This window comes from Pristis pectinata, chromosome 1 (genome assembly GCF_009764475.1).
Source record: "Pristis pectinata isolate sPriPec2 chromosome 1, sPriPec2.1.pri, whole genome shotgun sequence".
NCBI classification, from domain to species: domain Eukaryota; kingdom Metazoa; phylum Chordata; class Chondrichthyes; order Rhinopristiformes; family Pristidae; genus Pristis; species Pristis pectinata.
Genome location: NC_067405.1, coordinates 132753252 through 132766981, shown reverse-complemented (window position 1 = coordinate 132766981; position 13730 = coordinate 132753252). Strand labels below are relative to the sequence as shown.

Genomic DNA, 13730 nt, shown 5'->3' with positions numbered 1-13730 from the left:
TATGGTACACAAATGCATATTTATCCATGCCATCCAACAAATCTATGCCAATGTTTGTGCTCTGAATGAATCGCCTCCCATGTTCTTCATCCCACTTGCTGAGTTGCTAATGTCACAATAATATCAGACAATTATATTATTATTACATTTGTCCAATTGTACTTGTGGCTGGTCTTTGTGAAGCAACCTAATCAGTTTTATTACCTTGATCTTTCCCTATAACCCTGCAACATTTTTTACACCAACAGATATGCATCCAAAAGCAAAAAACCTGCAGATGCTGGGAATCTGAAAAAAAAAACAGAAAATTCTGAAAATATTCAGCAGGTCAGGCAGCATCTGTGGAAGAAAAAGTAGAATTGACATTCTTTGTTGATGTTATGAAAGGTCATTGATCTGAATCTTTAACTTTATTCCTTTCTCTACAGATATTTACCTAATTCCTTTTTGAATGCCACAAATGAATTTGCACCCAATTGAATTTCCATTGAATTTGTTACTAATTACCTTTATAGTGTTATGAACCAGCAACAAAAGAAACACATTGAGTCATGTATCAGTGGTAAAAGCTACTTTATTAATAACTACTTATGATAATGAGAAAAATAAAAGTAAAAATGTTAGAATGTTAGAAGTAAAAATGTTAAATCTTAAACATTAACCCCAAAAACTAAACTCATAGTGTGTGTGTGGCAAATTCCCAAACTCCAAGTCCAGGAATGGTTCTTAAAGTTCATTTCAGCAAGCTATAAGGTGAAACGTGAGCAAAGGCTTCTTCAACAACCACCGTAGACTGAAGACAAAATGTAGATGTAGAGAGAAAATAAAGAGTAATTACGAAATCCAAATATTCCACTTTGGAACCCAAACAACACCTTAGTGTCTACACAGCAGTGACCACTCCACTGCATCTTCCTCACCCCAAAAGGCTCTTGAATCGTGGCCGTCCACACAAATACCTATTTCCCTCTACACGTCAACAACAAAGTGAACTCCACTACTTTGTTCTGAAGTATCTGCCACCCCGAAAGGCATCCGAGATGTGGCTGTCCACACAAATACCTGCTTCCTTCTACAGGTTAACGACAAAGTGGACTCCACCGGATTACTCCAAAAATCCATACGTGGATTGTAGTGACAGGCACAGTTACTGTTTCTCATTCATCGATAGAGAAACTAGCAGGCTGGTGTCTCTCTCTCTCTCCTCTCTCTCCTCTGACTGATTCCGACTGACTGCCTCAAAAACGTCATTACGTCCTTGATCTTCTGTTGTCGTCATCATGCCACACACACACACACACACACACACACACACACACACACACACACACACACACACACACACACACACACACAAAAAACGCTCTATCTTAAAGGGACATTCATCAATAGTAACCTAGTCCATAACAATAGTTTGATGTAACGTAGTAAAATGCACTATAAAGAGCAGATGGAAGGGGATTCAGGCATTCAGAAGAGATTGGCAGAAGTATTAAGGTAAATGATCGATGATGATATTGCAGAGGCAGTTTTACGAGAACCTTTAGAAAGTGGGAAAGATAACACAAGGGAGAAGGGAGATTCAAAGAAATGTCTCCCGATCCTTCAATCACCTTTAGGGGAGTAGAAGATGTTGGAAGAGGTAGAAGTGAAGATAGGTGTTCAAGAGTTCAGACTGAGAAGAGCAGAAGCCAGAAGCTGGGAAAGGGAGATTAAAGTGTAGAGCAAGTCTATGATGAGATGTATAGATTAAGACAAGGGTTTAAATGCAAGTGTTTTAGGAACAGTAGATGACAGTGAGACAATAGGATTTTATGTGGGATAATAGTTAATTGGCAAAGCTGGAGGAAATAGTGGGGATACTATGGAGAGAAATGCCATGAAGCAACAAAGACATGGATGAGCTTTCACTGTAATGAATTTCTGGAGTCCTGAAGTAGATAATATATTCTAGGTAATGTGGTGAGGGTAATTTAAGAGTCAACAGGAAGTTATAATGAGGAACCTGAGCTTTTTTGCAATGATGGTTAATATGGCTTGTGACCATTTAAACTGCAAGTTCCATTTATAAATTACATTTTAAACACTATGTCAGATTTTTTCAAACAAATGAGAGTGAGTAATCTGGCAGCCATCCAGATTCAAGTACCACTTTGAGAATACTAATTTCAGATATTTTGTGAAACCAGCGACCTGATGCATATCCAGGCTTCCTCGATGGATATAGTAGCATTGGAGGCAGTCCAAAGGAGATTCACCAGGCTAATTCCTCAGATGAGAGGGTTGTCCTATCATGACAAGCAGGGCAGTTTGGATCTGCATTCAGTGGACTTCAGAAGAATGAGGGGTAACCTTATTCAAACATGTAAGCTCCTAAGGGGGGTTGACAGGATAGATGTTGAGATGTTTTCACCAGTAGGAGAGTAACAAACATGAAGACATAGCTATAAAATAAGGTGGTATCATTTAAAACTGAGGCATGTGGAAATTTCTTCTCTCAAAGTTTAGTACATGTCTGGAATTCTCTACCCCCAAGGGTGGTGGTGGACAGATCATTAGTTATATTTAAGGTGGAGATATTTAAAAGCTTGAGGAATTGAGGGTTATGGGGAACTGGCACAGAAGTGTTGAGGCCAGTATAGATCAGCCATGATCATACTGAATGGTGGGGCAGGTTTGAGGAGCTAACTGGCCTATTGCTGCTCCTATCTTAATGTGTTCTTGAGAATCCCCACCTTTGCCACTGCAAAGTTCCAATTAGTAAATTTCTTTCTGATTGGTCATCCTTGTGACAAGGTTATCAATAAATGGCACTCTCCAACAGTCTTGCCTTGGTCAGTTTAACCTCAGTTATTTTATGTGGCAAGATGCTGATTACGTGCGAGGGAAGTAGTGGTGGTCTCTAGACATCCACGCAACCAAATGCTCATTAACCAAGCAGATTGAGGGACTGTGATATGAAAAGTGCACAGACCGTGGGTGAGTTTAATGTCACATTGGGTACAGAAGTAGAAGACTGGAAGAAAAATTGGGTAGAGAGAGAGAAGGAAAGAAAGAGAAACAGGAAGTTTTAAAAAAAGTTTTAATTTTATTTTATTCTTCAACAAAAATATAAAACCTTAAGAAGTGAGACACGACAATTGTAATAGTTAATTTTCAGTGCTAGAAAGGTTGATTGGGAGTAATTAACACTTATTATGTTGTTAAAAGGGTACTTACACTTGAAGTGACTTCATTTGACTTAACTTTCTCTGGTGAGTAACTCTGTATCTAGCACAAGTACAGGATCTTAATGTCACTCAATGCATTTCAGCAGAAGGATGCAGTAGAAAGAGCAGTACAGCTTGCGGATCAACTTTTCAGTGTCCAGGTTTAATCATGCATCTGTCCTTGACTGAAATCGCTATTGCATTTGCACATTCAATGACATTGAGGGCTATTGGCATCACCATTATTTTGACAGCAGCCTTTGAGTCTGAAATTCAGAAAAGTAACTGATGCAAGGGTTCAAACAATCTATTTTCATTTTTTATTAATATACTCCAAACTCTCTGAAAGGAATAAGTCTGCTTTCCTCATATTTCTGCTTAATTACAGAAAATTGTAAGCTTTATTTGTCACTTTGTGAATTTCTCCAGTTTTAATTGAATATCCCCCTGTTCTATTCTATTGCTCTTGGCTGTCTGCTAGTTAAATTCATAGTGGAACGTTTCAATACCATTTCACTCCCAATCTAAATAGTATCAAAAGCAACTGAAATTTAGGAGCAATAAAGTACAATTAAATGACAATGTGTTCATTCTTTGAATATCTTGCACTAAATTCTTTGAATTTCCTTTATGAATAATTGGACAAATGTCAATATACTGATGCCAGTTCCGTGGATTTTAGATACTAGTTTGATCTCCGCATTTGTTCCAGCCTGATTGATTAATCACACAACCTGCTTGTCTGCGAAAAAAAAGCCTCTGGTTCTGACCTCATGCAATTAAGCACTAAGTACTGTAATTTGGGTGATATCGCCACTGCCAGAAAGTAGCTCATCAACGATATATTGGAAGAACCCCCTGCTGTGGCTCGACATTCATGTAGAATCTCTGACAGTATCCGCTCCCCAGCTAAAAATATTCATTGATAAGGTAAAAACGACCATGTAATCTGACAATACATAAGGTAGAAGGGAGACAGATTAAAGACCCAGGGCTGATTTTTTTTAACATTAAATTGCAAGGCTTGCACATAGAAACACAAAATAAGAGCAGCCCTCTTCCGTACGGGTGCCATTTCCCTGTGAAGATTTTGATTAAATAATACATGCCTCATATAAAAGCGTCAAAGGCCAACCTTGTACTATGTGATTAGGAGAGATAAGCAGACATTCTTAAAGCTGTGATTATTGTAATTAGCTCGAAGTGTCAATTGAGTTCAAACGATGACACTTGTAAAGTGTTACTAAGGCATTTATTATCCTTATAAACAGTTATGCCTCCTGCTTCCAGTGCAAAATCCAGACAAGGTTCTTCGTATTATTAAAGAATCCTTTTTAAAGCAAGGATCTATTTATTTTATATCATTTTTTTGTTCTAATAATGTTTCTTCGATTTTAATAGGGGTTGAAAGGACACGCCCCAACATGTTCACCTCTCTGCGTGCAGCTGAGAGTAATATCAACTTTAATAACTCGCCTACATGTGTGAAATTTAGAAACATTAACCAAAATTAATATGTAATAAAGGCAAAAGTCAGATAAAAGCAAAAGACAATGAAAAATTATGTTCCTTACACCTGAGTACATGTAAAAGAAGAAAAGATTTACTTGCGTTGATAGAGTACTTCAAACCATATTGTCAATGAGTCCAACCGCTTCACACAATGATTTTATTTTAGAGGTTTCTTGATCTGAAAATTAACTAATTTTGTTTTGGTTGGCATATCATTATTCTTTTCTGGAAGTAAGAGTAAAGCTCTGAATGTCCATTTTTCTGTCTAACAGCAAGGAAATAAATCTTGCAGCACAGTAGTGCAGAGATCTATTATATTGATAATTTTGGGTCTACAGAGTAGATTCTTGGGGCAACATTCCTAAAGTATTGAACAAGAATTTATCATTGACGACATAAAGTCTGCTCCTTTTCAAGTATTCATCATTGTTTATATTGATTTGGATCTTTCTTCACTTCAGGTGGTTTCAGTTTTACACTGGTACTGTTAAAGTAAATGTGAAAACTGTAATAAAGAATAGAAGATGTGGAAATGTTCAATGTCAGGCAGCATCTGCAGAGAGGGAAAGAGTCATTGTTGAGTCCTGCTGCTGCCGTTGATTATTCCCTTAAATCATTTCTTTCTTTCTTTTCCCATTAGAACATGGAACATAAGAAATCATCAGAGTAGGCAAATCAGCACCTTGTGCCCACTCCACCTTTCAATTAAATCATACCTAATCTTTTATCTCAGTGTCCCTTTCCTATCCTAACTTCATATCCTTTAATTCTAAAAATCTAATGATCTCTCTCATATACTCAGTAGTTGAGTATAACTCCTTGGGTAGAAAATTCCAAAGGTATACTCCTCATAAAAAGAAATCTTCTCATCGCTATCTGAATGGTAGAGGTGAGAAGAAATTCTTATTTTCATACTCTTATTTTAGAACCTCAGGCATGGGAAATATGACTGATTTGACTTAGCTCATCACTGATAACATTCTATTCTATTATGAAGTAACCTTAATGCAGCATTATAAAATAAGGTGATGCTGAAGAGTTCAAAGTCGAGTACATGTATGCACAGGTGCAATGAAAAACTTACTTGCAGCAGCATCACAGGCATATAGCACCAGATAAGCAGCATTCACAAGAAAAATATATAATTTTTACAAGAAGGAACACAATTAGAACAAAAAAAACAAAGTCCATTGTAGTGCAAAGTAGTTAAATTGGTCAGAGTGTTGCTTTACTGAGGGTTGTGCAGGTTGGTTCAGGAACCAAATGGTTGAAGGGAAGTAGCTGTCTTGAACCTGGTGGTGTGGGACTTCAGGCTTCTGTACCTCCTGCCTGATGGTAGTTATGAGAAGATGGCATGGCCCGGATGGTGGGGATCTTCAATGATAAGTGTTGCCTTCTCGAGGCAGCACCTCCTGTTGATACTACTGATGGTGGGGAGGGATGTGCCCATGATGTATTGGGCTGAGTCCACTACTCTCAGCAGCTTCTTATGTTCCTGTTATACGGCCACTTAACCTGCCCAAGAGGGTCATAAAATCAAAATGAAGGTTGGGGGCGGGGGAGAGGGGTGTAGGAAGAGAATGTCAAACCTCAGGATCTTGACAGCTGATGATTCCACAAAGGAGGAGCAATTAAATTTCATGAGGTTCAAAGGGAGTGCAAATATCTTACAGGATTTATAGGGCTAGAATGGAGTATGGCAATGTGGCAGGTCAAGCTGATTGATAATTTTGAAAGCAAGAAAGAATTATAAAACAGGGGCATTTTTTAAATATTAAGGGATATGGGGTTAATGAGGGAAACGTTTAGCCATAATTTTATTGAATAGTGGAGCCAGTGGGAACCTGTAGTAAATGCAAAAAAGGTTTGGAAAAATGTCTTCGAAGTATCTCAAAGAGCTTCATACAATGCTTTTATTTTGGAGTTATTTTTGGTTTGTAGACCAACATATTTCATTGCAGGAGCATGGGAATGGTTTACCATGCGAGGCAATTGATTGAGAAGCCAGTGCAACTTTTAAAGGAAAATGACACAGGACTAATGGGAAAGAAAGGATTTGAGATTAATCTTAGTATTGTCTGGTCAAAAGCATGGATATGATTGGCTTTTTTGAGGGAATATTGCCATGAATTGTCCAGTTTTTAGGAAGCAAATTAAATGCCACTCTCTGTAGACCTAATATGTTCCCTTTCTTTGAATGAGAAATACTCAAAAATGCAAAGTGTGGGGCCAACCACATGCATTTACTTCATGGAAGTTATGCTCCTTTAATTCAATCTGTATTTTTGTGGGTCTATGATCTTGTTGGCTCTCAAAACCTCAAGTCTTTTGGCCCAACATCAGAAGGAGAAACTGCGGCTCTGACTTCAGGTAGGTGATACCAATACACACCTAGGAGTGGAGTGGAAGGACTAGGGTTCCTGCTGAGTCCCTTGTTGGGACTGTTACCTCTGCCCCGAACACAGCCCATGACCTTGGCAGTAATGTGGTTGGAGAAGAAAATTCCCAATCCTGCCCAGATGAATAGAACGTGCTGGTCTAATCAGCAGCCTGCCTGAAGGTTACCTGGGCATCTCAGACTGTGCTCCATTGCTGGGTATATTCAAAACTGATAATTGATATTTTCTTAAATATTAAGGGATATGGGGTTAGTGATGAAAAATGCCAGTGAGTGAAAATTCCAGCCGTAATCTTATTGAATAGCAGAGCGGCCATGATGGGCTGAATGGTCTGCTCTGGCTTCTATTTCTTATGTTCTTGTGCATTAACACACAAAGGTGCCTAGAACATGCACTTTGGTTTCAACAACAAAGTACACATACCTGAACACCACCTCCATTATGCAAGTGTTGTCCGTGGACAGCATGGACCAGTCATGCCAGAAACAGGCCTTCACAACACATGCAAAGCCTGTTTCGGCATGTTAAAGGGAACCTAGCTAAGCAGGTACTGGCCCATGAAATTTGACAGTGGGAATTGACTGTATGGACGTACATTTTAATTAAAAAGCTTACCTGTCACATAAGCTCTCCCAGCCTTAGGCTGCCCACCATTTCTCTTCATGACCCTCAACTCTCCTCCAACCTGATTGTGTCCTTTATCCTGGTAGCTGTGTGTGACCAGGCTAATGCTATATTCTACCCCAATGGAAGTATTGGAATTTACCAAGTTCTCACTTTGGAAAAGAACATGCAAATTACGGTAGTGGAGCTGGAAGTGACCTCTGGTTCTCATTCGCTGCTGACCTGAGAATAAAGTAAGCTGCTGAATTTTCAAAAGTGGGAGTTGTGAGAGGTTGGCGGTAGAACTGAAACACTAGAACTTCCAGTCACTTACATCCAAATAAACACACCTAATGCCTACGGTCTATTCCCACATAAATTAAGTTTGCACAGAGGATAAAATAATTTTAAAGCTAGCAATCCTTTGTCTTATAATGTGTTTCCAGATTGTTTACTTGGTATTATACGAGTAATGGAAAATATCCCATCCTTAGTCCAATCTAAATATGTCCATGCCATCCCCATCCTATTTTCCCCACCATTTTGATTTTGATTGAGTAAAAGATTGAAATGTTAACGTTACCACACCTGCCTTGGTATCTGCTTAACTATTGCTGAGCACCCTGGTTTATATGCAAGTCTGAGGAAGATGTCCTCTCTTCACAGGTGTAGTGCTTTATGCAAGTTCAAATGAAAGGCCTCCAGGGTGACATTTACCTATATTTAAGTTTGCACCATTGTGTTTCCCTGTTTGTATAATTAGCACGCTTACAACATTCTGCGAATGAAGATCCTATGCAGCAGATGTGCTCAATTAAGACTTTATGAGAATTTATTTAACAAATAAGTCAAATAACGAGCAAAAGGGGATGAAGCATTGTTTTCCATCAGCTGGAATATGGCACATTATTACTTTAATGGAAGCCTTCTGAGAGCTTTTCTTTTCTTATTTGCCAAAAGTTTGAAGCAGCTTTTGCCTGAATTTGCAATTAGCTCCTGAGGCTCAGTGTTGAAGAAGAAAATCTACCCCAGAATGTCTGCAGCCTCGTACATGATTTTACCAACCTTACCAATTACACTTAATGAAGAGATGTTTTAAGATGTCATTTTGACCTGCAGCCCAATTAGTGACTGAGCTTTGAATGAGCTTAACCAGATTTTGTTTAATAGCAAGTTTAATCTCATCACCAGAATAGTACATTGTGTTACATATGGTGAGCTTTCTGTGTTTATTAGATAGCATGTCATTCTAGTTATGCAGTGTTATTTCTGAGTAACTACCCAGATCCTTGCAAAATTTGTAAAATACATAGACATGCTAAGTGTCCTGCAGTTACACATATTCAATCAAATAGAGAGAAGGAAACATTGTTTTCAAACCACAATAAAAGTGTTGAAACAAAAATAAAGAAAGAACAGAATGGGTCCCTTTCTTGAAAAAAAAGAAAGCTGAGTGTTGAGGTCATAGAGGTCATAAAATTTATAAAATAGTGTTACAGAGAAAATGTTTCCATTTGTGGGGAAGGGCAAGACTAGAGATCATCTGTATAAGGTAGCCACCAGCTAGCAAATGGAAAACTCAGAATAAACCTCTTTACCCAGAGAATATCCATAGACTAACTACCACAGGGAGCAGTTATTGTGAATTAGGGTTAAGGCTAAAATAAGAGCAAAAGGGAGGGCATACAAGGAAGCAAGAATTAGTGGGAAAACAGAGGACTGGGAAACTTTTAAAAACCTGCAAAAAGAAACTAAGAAGGTCATTAGGAAAGAAAAGATGAATTATGAAAGGAAGTTGGCAGATAACATTCAAAAGGATACTAAGAGTTTTTTTAAATATATGAAGAGTGAAAGAGAGACACAGGTTGATATAGGACCAATTGATAACAGTGCTGGAGAGATTATAATGGATGATAAAGAGATGGCAGAGGAACTAAATGAGTATTTTGCATCAGTCTTCACTGTGGAGGACATCAGCAATATACCAGATAGTCAGGGGTCTCAAGGAATGGAATTGAGTTCAGTTAAGATTACTAGAGAGAAGGTGCTAGGGAAGCTAAATGGACTAAAGACATAAGTCTCCTGGACCGGATGAGGTACATCCCCGGGTTCTGAAGGAGGTGGCTTTAGAGATTGCAGAAGCACTGGTGATAATTTTCCAGGAATCGATAGACTCCGGCATGGTTCCGGAGGACTGGAGGGTCGCAAATGTAGTTCTGCTGTATAAGAAAGGTGGGAGGCAGCATAAAGGAAATTACAGACCCATTAGTCTGACATCGGTGGTGGGAAAGTTATTAGAATCGATCCTCAAGGATGAAGTTATGGAATACTGAGAGGTGCAAGGCAAGATAGGTCCAAGCCAGCATGGTTTCATGAAGGGAAGATCCTGCCTGACCAACCTATTGGAGTTTTTTGAGGAAATCTCAGGTAGGGTGGATAAGGGAGAGGTTGTAGATGTTGTGTATTTAGACTTTCAAAAGGCCTTCGACAAGGTGCCGCACAAGAGGCTGATTAATAAGATGAGAGGTCATGGACCTACAGGTAGGATAACAGAATGGGTGGAGCATTGGTTGGTTGGCAGGAAGCAAAGGGTGGGAATAAAAGGATCCTGTTCTGGTTGGCTACCAGTTACTAGTGGTGTTCCTCAGGGGTCGGTGTTGGGGCTGCTTCTTTTTACCCTGTACATTAACGATTTGGATGATGGAGTAAATGGTTTTGTGGCTAAGTTTGTGGATGACACCAAGATAGGTGGAGGAGTAGGGAGTATTGAGGAGACAGGAAGGTTGCAGAGAGACCTAGATAGTTTAGGAGAATGGGTAAGAAAATGGCAGATGAGATTCAATGTTGAGAAATGTGCAGTTGTACACTTTGGAAACAGAAATAAATGGGCAGATTATTATCTAGAAGGAGAGAAAATTCAAAGTACAGAAGTACAAAGGGACTTGGGGGTACTCGTGCAGGATACCCTAAAGGTTAACCACCAGGTCAGATCGGCAGTAAGGAAAGTGAATGCTATGTTGGCATTCATTTCGAGAGGTATAGTGTATAAAAGTAGGGAGGTGTTGCTGAGGCTCTACGGGGCACTAGTGAGGCCTCATTTGGAATACTGTGTACAGTTTTGTGCCCCATACCATAGGAAGGATGTGCTGATGTTGGAGAGAGTTCGGAGGAGACTTATGAGGATGATTCCTGGAATGAAAGGGCTTACGTATGATGAGCGTTGGTCGGCTCTTGGACTGTACTCCCTTGAGTACAGAAGAATGAGAGGGGACCTCATAGAAACATTTCGAATGTTGAAAGGACTGGACAGAGTAGATGTGGCCAAGCTGTTTCCCTTGGTGGGTGAGTCCAAGACCAGAGGGCACAATCTTAGAATTAGAGGGTACAGGTTTAAAACAGAGATGAGGAGAAATTTCTTTAGCCATTTATCAAATTCTTTGCCATGTACAGCAATGGAGGCCCGATCATTGGAGGCATTTAAGGAGGAGATAGATAGGTATCTAATTAGTCAAGGTATCAAGGGATATGGGATAAGGCCAGAAATTGGGGCTATAAAGGAATAATGTTTTGTTTTTTTTCCTTTAGTTCATGGAGCAGACCTTTTTCCCCCATTTCTCATTTCTTTTTTCTTTTTCTTTTTCCCTTTCTTTTCTTTGGAGCAGACTCGATGGGCCGAATGGCCTACTTCTGCTCCCTTGTCTTGTGATCTTGTGAATTACATCATCAAAGTATTTAGTTATTTATTTTGTATTTTATTCTGTCATGTATGGGATTCCTGATGGAAGAACTTTAGAATGACTGATAAGACTAAAACAGAATGCATCTTTCGTCCATCTATCTTTGTTTTTCTTTCATTATATCATTTTGCTATAAGACCTTTGGATCCATAAAGCTCCATTGCTCTAATACACCATGTGAAGATGTCATAGTTTGGTCTGCCCTTTATACCCAAAATCTCTGTATAATTTTTCTAAATGAAGTGTTAGTCAGATCTAGTGTTAATGACTATTAAGTTGCCATTAAATACCTTACCAATGTACGCTATACATCTATTTTAGTGAATAAGGGTAATTAGATTAGATGCTACAATAATCCCAGCCACTTACTCAGAATTAAAGTAATTCATTAAAAACTGATTTTTGATATCCTTACATTTTCACATCTTTAAATTGGTAAATTGGTTTATTATTGTCACATGTACCAAGGTACAGTTTTGCATGCTATCCACACAGATCATTTCATTACAACAGTGCATTGAGGTAGTACAAGGGAAAACAATAACAGAATACAGAATGAAGTGTTACAGTTACAGAGAAAGCGCAATGCAGATAGACAATAAGGTGCAAGACCATAATGAGGTAGATTTTGAGGTCAAGAGTCCATCTTATCGTACTAGGGGACCGTTCAATAGTCTTATAACAGCCAGATAGAAGCTGTCCTTGAGCCTTGTGGTAGTGCTTTCAGGCTTTTGTATCTTCTGCCTGATGGGAGGGGGAAGAAGAGAGAATGTCTGGGCTGGGTGAGGTCTTTGATTATGCTCGCTGCTTTACTGAAGCAGTGGGAAGTACAGACGGAGTCCATGAAGGGGCAGGTAGTTTCCCATAAGTACTGGGCCGTGTCCACAACTCTCTGCAGTTTCTTGCGGTCTCGGGCAGAGCAGTTGCTATACCAAGCTGTGATGCATCCAGATAGGAAGCTTTCTATGGTGCATCGATAAAAATGGGTGAGGGCCAAAGGGGACATGCCAAATTTCTTTAGACTGCTAAGGAAGTAGAGGCACATGTACATAGTTGGACTAGGACAGGCTATTGGTGATCATCACTCCTAGGAACTTAAAGCTCTCAACCTCAGCACCATTGATGTAAAACAAGGGTGTGTGCACCACCACCCTTCCTGAAGTCAATGACCAGCTCTTTTGTTTTGTTGACATTGATTGAAAGGTTGTTTCTTCCTTGTTTGACTTTGCACCTTATTGTCTACCTGCAATGCATTCCCTGTAGCTGTGACAATTTACTCTGTATTCCGTTATTGTTTTTACCCTGTACTACCTCAATGCACTGTGTAATGAATTGACTGTATGAATGGTATGCAAGACAAGTTTTTCACTGTGCCTCAGTACAAGTGACAATAATAAACCAATACCAATACCAAAAGTTTGTTGTCATGACACCATGCGACTATGCTCTCTATCTCCTTCCTGTAATCTAACTCACTGTTATTTGAGATACGGCCCACTACGGTGGTATCATCTGCAAACTTGTAGATGGAGTTAGAGTAGAATCTGGCCACACAGTTCGTGGGTGTATAGGGAGTAGAGTAGGGGGCTTGCTTTTCTTACTAACTATAGAGCAAATCACATAAAAACAAAACCAACCAGGAATGAGATGAGTTATGAGTCAATAATTTTTTTTTGCTGAATTAGAAAATCAGCAGTTTTGTTCAATATTCAATGCAAAGGATGGTATTGGAGCATATGTTTACACCTTGAATTCAAAATTCAGGTAAAAATTTTTACTTGTGACTTTCTGACTCAGGGCCAAGAGTACAACTAACTGCAGAAAATTGATAAACGCAATCATATGATTTAGTGTGCCGTTCAGTCGCCAGGATCAGCCATCTGCAGTGTATTGTTCAAGTGATCTGAGCCATCCTATTCTAAGCCATCCTTATTTGTTCTTTTCTTCAATATTTGATCCTGGGCAACACTTTCTTTTACCTAGTTATGCATATTGCTATCTTTCAATGTCTCCTTAAACTAGGACGGATTACCTAACCTTCAGACTATCGCTCTTTACTTTTCCAGAGGACTTGGAATCACCACAGATCTTTAAACTATAGATCCCAAATTTCAGGGCATGCTTTCTGAGGAATTGGATTGAATCAAAGCTGCTTGTGGTGCAATTCTTCCATTCTTCAAAAAAAGTGCCATTGGACCTTTCACATCCTCTTTCCACATTTGTCTCAGATTTGTCACATTAGGCAGAATGCACTGTTTGTAATGTGGATG

General features: G+C 39.1%; 1 protein-coding gene across 1 annotated transcript in view; it reads left to right on the top strand.

Moving 5' to 3' along the window:
- Positions 1-13730, top strand: part of si:dkey-288a3.2 (protein phosphatase 1 regulatory subunit 37) — a 194407-nt gene that overhangs the window by 60943 nt on the left and 119734 nt on the right. The gene's annotated exons all lie outside the window — the stretch shown is intronic.